Below are 10,000 nucleotides of genomic sequence, written 5' to 3' on the forward strand. Positions count from 1 at the left end.
CGCCGTGGTCTGAGGGCACATCCTGTGGGATGTGGGAGGCGGGGGAAGGAGAGCGCCCTTGGTGCGTGTGTCTAGGCGATGCATTGCGGAAGGATGGGCGGGTGGGGCCGGGCGTGTGGGTTCCCGACTTATCGGTGAACCATTTGCTACTGCGGGGCCAAAGCAAAAGGGAAAGCATAAGGGCGCAGGCTGCCCTCTGCGGGACAGGTCCGGCCCTGACGCCGGTTTACGATTTCTCCGGTAAAGCACCTGTCGGGTGGCGACCGGAGGGTCTTTGCAGGGCCTGGATCTCCGAGCCCGTGGGACAGGCGGGAAAGGGTGGCGGCAGCCGGTTGAAGTCCCGACCCTGGGCAGCCTCCCGGTCCTACCTCCATAACTTCGGCGAGGAGGGTCCGATCCCCGCGCGGTCGACGGCAGGCGGTAGGGCTCGGAGGGGCGCGGCCTGGTCCGCGAGTGCCCCGGCGCCGCCCCTCTGCCCGTCCGAGGGACAGTAGGAAATGGCCATACCGCTTTCCGGCCGATTGCCGCCGGACGTCCGGCCGCATTCGCTCGGTCTGCGCGGCCGGCGGTAGCCGGGGGCGAGGGGCATCGGGCGGTGGCGGAACCAGGCCGGCCCGACCGCTGGGGGCCGCCCGGGCGACGTTTGAATCTGTCGGGTCGGACCGCCGAATCCCGCGGGATTTCGGGATCGAATCTGCGGGTGGAATCGGCACCTCGTCCCGCTGTCCGGTTCCCCCCGGTCGACTGCAACGGGTTTCCGAGGCCCGTCGGTCAGGCGCGGTTCGCTCCGCAATCCGCCGGCCGATCGGCACCGGGCGGGGCTCTACGGAAAGAGGGGACCCTCCCGCGTCGAGTGCCGGCGCACCGACCCCGCAGGCTGACCGGGAAGGTGAAGACTCACCCCGCTGAATGCCCGGCCCCGGCTACCCTCCGGCTCCGGGGCCATAACTTCGGGGAGGGAGGTCCGATCCCCGCGCGGTCGACGGCAGGCGGTAGGGCTCGGAGGGGCGCGGCCTGGTCCGCGAGTGCCCCGGCGCCGCCCCTCTGCCCGTCCGAGGGACAGTAGGAAATGGCCATACCGCTTTCCGGCCGATTGCCGCCGGACGTCCGGCCGCATTCGCTCGGTCTGCGCGGCCGGCGGTAGCCGGGGGCGAGGGGCATCGGGCGGTGGCGGAACCAGGCCGGCCCGACCGCTGGGGGCCGCCCGGGCGACGTTTGAATCTGTCGGGTCGGACCGCCGAATCCCGCGGGATTTCGGGATCGAATCTGCGGGTGGAATCGGCACCTCGTCCCGCTGTCCGGTTCCCCCCCGTCGACTGCAACGGGTTTCCGAGGCCCGTCGGTCAGGCGCGGTTCGCTCCGCAATCCGCCGGCCGATCGGCACCGGGCGGGGCTCTACGGAAAGAGGGGACCCTCCGGCGTCGAGTGCCGGCGCACCGACCCCGCAGGCTGACCGGGAAGGTGAAGACTCACCCCGCTGAATGCCCGGCCCCGGGCACCCTCCGGCGCCGGGGCCATAACTTCGGGGAGGGAGGTCCGAGCTCCGCGCGGTCGACGGCAGGTGAAAGGGGCCGGTGCGCCGCGGAAGGCGACAGCAGTCCCGTCAGGCTGCACCTCTGCTCGGGCGAACGGCGTCAGGAAAAGGGGAGAGCACTTCCCCACCGATAGCTCCGGAACGCCCGGACCCATTGGCCCGCGGCACCGGTGGCTGCTAGAGGGCCTCCGGCGCCGTCAGCCGGGGTACGTCCCAGGCCGGCCGGACGGCGGGCAGCCGGAGGCAACGGCCTGGAACGGAGCCAGACTTGAGTCGTTCCGTGCCGTGGGCAAAAAGGCAGGGCTGCGGGTCAGCGCAGTTTGGCAAACCTAGCCGCAAGTGCGGGAAGGGCGGAGGAGCACACGGACGCCGCCTTCCCAAACTGAGCCCAAAGTGCCCAGGCATGCCCCCTTGATCTCGCCTAATCAGTGAGCCCAAAATAATTTCAGAGTGTGGAAACCTTATCCAAAAAGGTCGAAAAGAACGGCCAGAGATCAAGTCCGAAAGGGGAAATCAGTAACAAGCAAGCAGAGTAATCATTAACCAAAAAGCGCAAAATTATGTTAAAAGTGTGAAATCATTAACCAAAAACTCGAAAATAATGTCCAGAGACCAAGTCCGAAAGGGCAAATGGTTAACCAGTAAGCAGAGTAATCATTAACCAAAAATCGCAAAAGTAAGTAAAAAGTATGAAATCATTAACCAAAAATCGCAAAAGTAAGTAAAAAGTGTGAAATCATTAACCAAAAACTCGAAAATAATGTGCAGAGACTAAGTCCGAAAGGGCAAATGGTTAACCAGTAAGCAGAGTCATCATTAACCAAAAATCGCAAAAGTAAGTAAAAAGTGTGAAATCATTAACCAAAAATCGCAAAAGTAAGTAAAAAGTGTGAAATCATTAACCAAAAACTCGAAAATAATCTCCAGAGACTAAGTCCGAAAGGGCAAATGGTTAACCAGTAAGCAGAGTAATCATTAACCAAAAATCGCAAAAGTAAGTAAAAAGTGTGAAATCATTAACCAAAAATCGCAAAAGTAAGTAAAAAGTGTGAAATCATTAACCAAAAACTCGAAAATAATGTCCAGAGACTAAGTCCAAAAGGGCAAATGGTTAACCAGTAAGCAGAGTAATCATTAACCAAAAAGCGCAAAAATATGTTAAAAGTGTGAAATCATTAACCAAAAACTCGAAAATAATGTGCAGAGACTAAGTCCGAAAGGGCAAATGGTTAACCAGTAAGCAGAGTAATCATTAACCAAAAATCGCAAAAGTAAGTAAAAAGTGTGAAATCATTAACCAAAAACTCGAAAATAATCTCCAGAGACTAAGTCCGAAAGGGCAAATGGTTAACCAGTAAGCAGAGTAATCATTAACCAAAAATCGCAAAAGTAAGTAAAAAGTGTGAAATCATTAACCAAAAACTCGAAAATAATGTCCAGAGACCAAGTCCGAAAGGGCAAATGGTTAACCAGTAAGCAGAGTAATCATTAACCAAAAATCGCAAAAGTAAGTAAAAAGTGTGAAATCATTAACCAAAAATCGCAAAAGTAAGTAAAAAGTGTGAAATCATTAACCAAAAACTCGAAAATAATCTCCAGAGACTAAGTCCGAAAGGGCAAATGGTTAACCAGTAAGCAGAGTAATCATTAACCAAAAATCGCAAAAGTAAGTAAAAAGTGTGAAATCATTAACCAAAAATCGCAAAAGTAAGTAAAAAGTGTGAAATCATTAACCAAAAAGTCGAAAATAATCTCCAGAGACTAAGTCCAAAAGGGCAAATGGTTAACCAGTAAGCAGAGTAATCATTAACCAAAAATCGCAAAAGTAAGTAAAAAGTGTGAAATCATTAACCAAAAACTCGAAAATAATCTCCAGAGACTAAGTCCGAAAGGGCAAATGGTTAACCAGTAAGCAGAGTAATCATTAACCAAAAGGCGCAAAAGTAAGTAAAAAGTATGAAATCAGTAACCAAAAAGCGCAAAAATATGTTAAAAGTGTGAAATCATTAACCAAAAAGTCGAAAATAATCTCCAGAGACTAAGTCCGAAAGGGCAAATGGTTAACCAGTAAGCAGAGTAATCATTAACCAAAAATCGCAAAAATATGTTAAAAGTGTGAAATCATTAACCAAAAACTCGAAAATAATGTGCAGAGACTAAGTCCGAAAGGGCAAATGGTTAACCAGTAAGCAGAGTAATCATTAACCAAAAAGGGCAAAAGTAAGTAAAAAGTATGAAATCATTAACCAAAAAGCACAAAATTAAGTTAAAAGTGTGAAATCATTAACCAAAAAGTCGAAAATAATGTCCAGAGACCAAGTCCGAAAGGGCAAATGGTTAACCAGTAAGCAGAGTAATCATGAACCAAAAATCGCAAAAGTAAGTAAAAAGTATGAAATCATTAACCAAAAAGGGCAAAAGTAAGTAAAAAGTATGAAATCATTAACCAAAAATCGCAAAAGTAAGTAAAAAGTATGAAATCATTAACCAAAAATCGCAAAAGTAAGTAAAAAGTATGAAATCATTAACCAAAAAGCACAAAATTAAGTTAAAAGTGTGAAATCATTAACCAAAATGTCGAAAACAATGTCCAGAGACTAAGTCCGAAAGGGCAAATGGTTAACCAGTAAGCAGAGTAATCATTAACCAAAAATCGCAAAAGTAAGTAAAAAGTGTGAAATCATTAACCAAAAACCCGAAAATAATGTCCAGAGACTAAGTCCGAAAGGGCAAATGGTTAACCAGTAAGCAGAGTAATCATTAACCAAAAATCGCAAAAGTAAGTAAAAAGTGTGAAATCATTAACCAAAAACTCGAAAATAATGTCCAGAGACTAAGTCCGAAAGGGCAAATGGTTAACCAGTAAGCAGAGTAATCATTAACCAAAAGGCGCAAAAGTAAGTAAAAAGTATGAAATCAGTAACCAAAAAGCGCAAAAATATGTTAAAAGTGTGAAATCATTAACCAAAAACTCGAAAATAATGTGCAGAGACTAAGTCCGAAAGGGCAAATAATTAACCAGTAAGCAGAGTAATCATTAACCAAAAAGCGCAAAAATATGTTAAAAGTGTGAAATCATTAACCAAAAACTCGAAAATAATGTCCAGAGACTAAGTTCGAAAGGGCAAATGGTTAACCAGTAAGCAGAGTAATCATTAACCAAAAATCGCAAAAGTAAGTAAAAAGTGTGAAATCATTAACCAAAAAGCACAAAATTAAGTTAAAAGTGTGAAATCATTAACCAAAAAGTCGAAAATAATCTCCAGAGACTAAGTCCGAAAGGGCAAATGGTTAACCAGTAAGCAGAGTAATCATTAACCAAAAATCGCAAAAATATGTTAAAAGTGTGAAATCATTAACCAAAAACTCGAAAATAATGTGCAGAGACTAAGTCCGAAAGGGCAAATGGTTAACCAGTAAGCAGAGTAATCATTAACCAAAAAGGGCAAAAGTAAGTAAAAAGTATGAAATCATTAACCAAAAAGCACAAAATTAAGTTAAAAGTGTGAAATCATTAACCAAAAAGTCGAAAATAATGTCCAGAGACCAAGTCCGAAAGGGCAAATGGTTAACCAGTAAGCAGAGTAATCATGAACCAAAAATCGCAAAAGTAAGTAAAAAGTATGAAATCATTAACCAAAAAGGGCAAAAGTAAGTAAAAAGTATGAAATCATTAACCAAAAATCGCAAAAGTAAGTAAAAAGTATGAAATCATTAACCAAAAATCGCAAAAGTAAGTAAAAAGTATGAAATCATTAACCAAAAAGCACAAAATTAAGTTAAAAGTGTGAAATCATTAACCAAAATGTCGAAAACAATGTCCAGAGACTAAGTCCGAAAGGGCAAATGGTTAACCAGTAAGCAGAGTAATCATTAACCAAAAATCGCAAAAGTAAGTAAAAAGTGTGAAATCATTAACCAAAAACCCGAAAATAATGTCCAGAGACTAAGTCCGAAAGGGCAAATGGTTAACCAGTAAGCAGAGTAATCATTAACCAAAAATCGCAAAAGTAAGTAAAAAGTGTGAAATCATTAACCAAAAACTCGAAAATAATGTCCAGAGACTAAGTCCGAAAGGGCAAATGGTTAACCAGTAAGCAGAGTAATCATTAACCAAAAGGCGCAAAAGTAAGTAAAAAGTATGAAATCAGTAACCAAAAAGCGCAAAAATATGTTAAAAGTGTGAAATCATTAACCAAAAACTCGAAAATAATGTGCAGAGACTAAGTCCGAAAGGGCAAATAATTAACCAGTAAGCAGAGTAATCATTAACCAAAAAGCGCAAAAATATGTTAAAAGTGTGAAATCATTAACCAAAAACTCGAAAATAATGTCCAGAGACTAAGTTCGAAAGGGCAAATGGTTAACCAGTAAGCAGAGTAATCATTAACCAAAAATCGCAAAAGTAAGTAAAAAGTGTGAAATCATTAACCAAAAAGCACAAAATTAAGTTAAAAGTGTGAAATCATTAACCAAAAAGTCGAAAATAATCTCCAGAGACTAAGTCCGAAAGGGCAAATGGTTAACCAGTAAGCAGAGTAATCATTAACCAAAAATCGCAAAAATATGTTAAAAGTGTGAAATCATTAACCAAAAACTCGAAAATAATGTGCAGAGACTAAGTCCGAAAGGGCAAATGGTTAACCAGTAAGCAGAGTAATCATTAACCAAAAAGGGCAAAAGTAAGTAAAAAGTATGAAATCATTAACCAAAAAGCACAAAATTAAGTTAAAAGTGTGAAATCATTAACCAAAAAGTCGAAAATAATGTCCAGAGACCAAGTCCGAAAGGGCAAATGGTTAACCAGTAAGCAGAGTAATCATGAACCAAAAATCGCAAAAGTAAGTAAAAAGTATGAAATCATTAACCAAAAAGGGCAAAAGTAAGTAAAAAGTATGAAATCATTAACCAAAAATCGCAAAAGTAAGTAAAAAGTATGAAATCATTAACCAAAAATCGCAAAAGTAAGTAAAAAGTATGAAATCATTAACCAAAAAGCACAAAATTAAGTTAAAAGTGTGAAATCATTAACCAAAATGTCGAAAACAATGTCCAGAGACTAAGTCCGAAAGGGCAAATGGTTAACCAGTAAGCAGAGTAATCATTAACCAAAAATCGCAAAAGTAAGTAAAAAGTGTGAAATCATTAACCAAAAACCCGAAAATAATGTCCAGAGACTAAGTCCGAAAGGGCAAATGGTTAACCAGTAAGCAGAGTAATCATTAACCAAAAATCGCAAAAGTAAGTAAAAAGTGTGAAATCATTAACCAAAAACTCGAAAATAATGTCCAGAGACTAAGTCCGAAAGGGCAAATGGTTAACCAGTAAGCAGAGTAATCATTAACCAAAAGGCGCAAAAGTAAGTAAAAAGTATGAAATCAGTAACCAAAAAGCGCAAAAATATGTTAAAAGTGTGAAATCATTAACCAAAAACTCGAAAATAATGTGCAGAGACTAAGTCCGAAAGGGCAAATAATTAACCAGTAAGCAGAGTAATCATTAACCAAAAAGCGCAAAAATATGTTAAAAGTGTGAAATCATTAACCAAAAACTCGAAAATAATGTCCAGAGACTAAGTCCGAAAGGGCAAATGGTTAACCAGTAAGCAGAGTAATCATTAACCAAAAATCGCAAAAGTAAGTAAAAAGTGTGAAATCATTAACCAAAAACTCGAAAATAATGTCCAGAGACCAAGTCCGAAAGGGCAAATGGTTAACCAGTAAGCAGAGTAATCATTAACCAAAAATCGCAAAAGTAAGTAAAAAGTGTGAAATCATTAACCAAAAACTCGAAAATAATCTCCAGAGACTAAGTGCGAAAGGGCAAATGGTTAACCAGTAAGCAGAGTAATCATTAACCAAAAATCGCAAAAGTAAGTAAAAAGTGTGAAATCATTAACCAAAAATCGCAAAAGTAAGTAAAAAGTGTGAAATCATTAACCAAAAACTCGAAAATAATGTCCAGAGACTAAGTCCAAAAGGGCAAATGGTTAACCAGTAAGCAGAGTAATCATTAACCAAAAAGCGCAAAAATATGTTAAAAGTGTGAAATCATTAACCAAAAACTCGAAAATAATGTGCAGAGACTAAGTCCGAAAGGGCAAATGGTTAACCAGTAAGCAGAGTAATCATTAACCAAAAAGGGCAAAAGTAAGTAAAAAGTATGAAATCATTAACCAAAAAGCACAAAATTAAGTTAAAAGTGTGAAATCATTAACCAAAAAGTCGAAAATAATCTCCAGAGACTAAGTCCGAAAGGGCAAATGGTTAACCAGTAAGCAGAGTAATCATTAACCAAAAAGCGCAAAAATATGTTAAAAGTGTGAAATCATTAACCAAAAACTCGAAAATAATGTGCAGAGACTAAGTCCGAAAGGGCAAATGGTTAACCAGTAAGCAGAGTAATCATTAACCAAAAAGCGCAAAAATATGTTAAAAGTGTGAAATCATTAACCAAAAACTCGAAAATAATGTCCAGAGACTAAGTCCGAAAGGGCAAATGGTTAACCAGTAAGCAGAGTAATCATTAACCAAAAATCGCAAAAGTAAGTAAAAAGTGTGAAATCATTAACCAAAAACTCGAAAATAATCTCCAGAGACTAAGTCCGAAAGGGCAAATGGTTAACCAGTAAGCAGAGTAATCATTAACCAAAAATCGCAAAAGTAAGTAAAAAGTATGAAATCATTAACCAAAAAGCGCAAAAATATGTTAAAAGTGTGAAATCATTAACCAAAAACTCGAAAATAATGTGCAGAGACTAAGTCCGAAAGGGCAAATGGTTAACCAGTAAGCAGAGTAATCATTAACCAAAAAGCGCAAAAATATGTTATAAGTGTGAAATCATTAACCAAAAACTCGAAAATAATGTCCAGAGACTAAGTCCGAAAGGGCAAATGGTTAACCAGTAAGCAGAGTAATCATTAACCAAAAAGCGCAAAAATATGTTAAAAGTGTGAAATCATTAACCAAAAACTCGAAAATAATGTCCAGAGACTAAGTCCGAAAGGGCAAATGGTTAACCAGTAAGCAGAGTAATCATTAACCAAAAAGCGCAAAAATATGTTAAAAGTGTGAAATCATTAACCAAAAACTCGAAAATAATGTCCAGAGACTAAGTCCGAAAGGGCAAATAATTAACCAGTAAGCAGAGTAATCATTAACCAAAAAGCGCAAAAGTAAGTAAAAAGTGTGAAATCATTAACCAAAAAGTCGAAAATAATGCCCAGAGACTAAGTCCGAAAGGGCAAATGGTTAACCAGAAAATCAGTCGAATAATGTCCAGAGACTAAGTCCGAAAGGGCAAATGGTTAACCAGTGGAAGGGCGATCAAGCGGAAAAATTTGCCCCGGTTACCCGGGATGGAGTTCCAGAGGTCCGGCCAGAGTTGTCAAATTCGTCCCGCTGATCGGACGCTTGTCATTCGGGTGGCTGGGGGTTGGCGGGGTATCTGCACAGTAGTAGGAGGTGGCAAGTCGGGACTTGGACGTTTATTCCAAGAGTCCACCCGAGCCTCCAGGTCTGCAGAGACCGACCCTAGCTGCCGCCCAACCGACTTTTAAGCCTTTTTCGGATGGGGATTTTTTCCCATTTTCGTCCATTTTTCGGGTTTTCTGTCGGGCTTAATAGGCGGCAGCCTGACCCCCGGCCGAGGCGGGGGGCGCACTCTCCCTTGCGTAAGGGTCCGGATTTGCCCCGGAAAGTGCCCCCGACGGCCTCCCGACCCGGGTGCCTGCAGGGCGGGGGAAAGGGTAGTCCCAGCCGCAGGAAATCATTAACCAAAAGACTTAGCCGTCGGGGCAGAGGCTAAGACCCGGGCTGGTGAAATCATTAACCAAAAGGAATGCACCCTTTTCCGAAAGTGCAGGCCGAAATAAGGCGAGCCTTGGGCCGGGAAGGCCAAAACCCCCAACTCATGGAAGTGTATGGGGTCGGACTCGGCGACTTTCCCGGGCCCCGAGTTGACCTTTCCCCACGGGGGCGGTCAAGTTGCTCCCGCCAAGAGGGCACGTTGCATTTGCTGCCGCTCTAGTCCCCGGGCTAGTTAATCAGTTGCCGTCGGAAGTCCCGATGCCGAAATGAAAAATGGCCGTTGCGGCGATTTGGCGCCTCATTTTCGGAAGGACTACCGGCAGGCAACCCGCCGAATTGACACTTGCGATTCGGGTGGCTGGGGGTTGGCGGGGTACCCGGAGATTTTCGGGAACTCGATTTTCAGAACTTTTGCTGGCAGCGGTTGCACTTGCAAAGTGGCCGAAGAAGTGCTCCCTCAAGGAAGGACCTTCTTTTGAAATAAAAGACCTTCCGAAGAGTGCCTGGAAGTCATTTATGAGCATTTAAGGGTAAATCTGGCGGACTTTCCATGCTCTGTTGCCGGCTCTGAAATATCGCACAGTTGGGTCTAGGCCGGTAGACTGGCTGTGAAAACAGACAAAGTGTTTTGGCGAGCGAGAGAAAACAAGGCCTTGG

Source organism: Heterodontus francisci, unplaced genomic scaffold (genome assembly GCF_036365525.1).
Source record: "Heterodontus francisci isolate sHetFra1 unplaced genomic scaffold, sHetFra1.hap1 HAP1_SCAFFOLD_1339, whole genome shotgun sequence".
NCBI lineage: Eukaryota > Metazoa > Chordata > Chondrichthyes > Heterodontiformes > Heterodontidae > Heterodontus > Heterodontus francisci.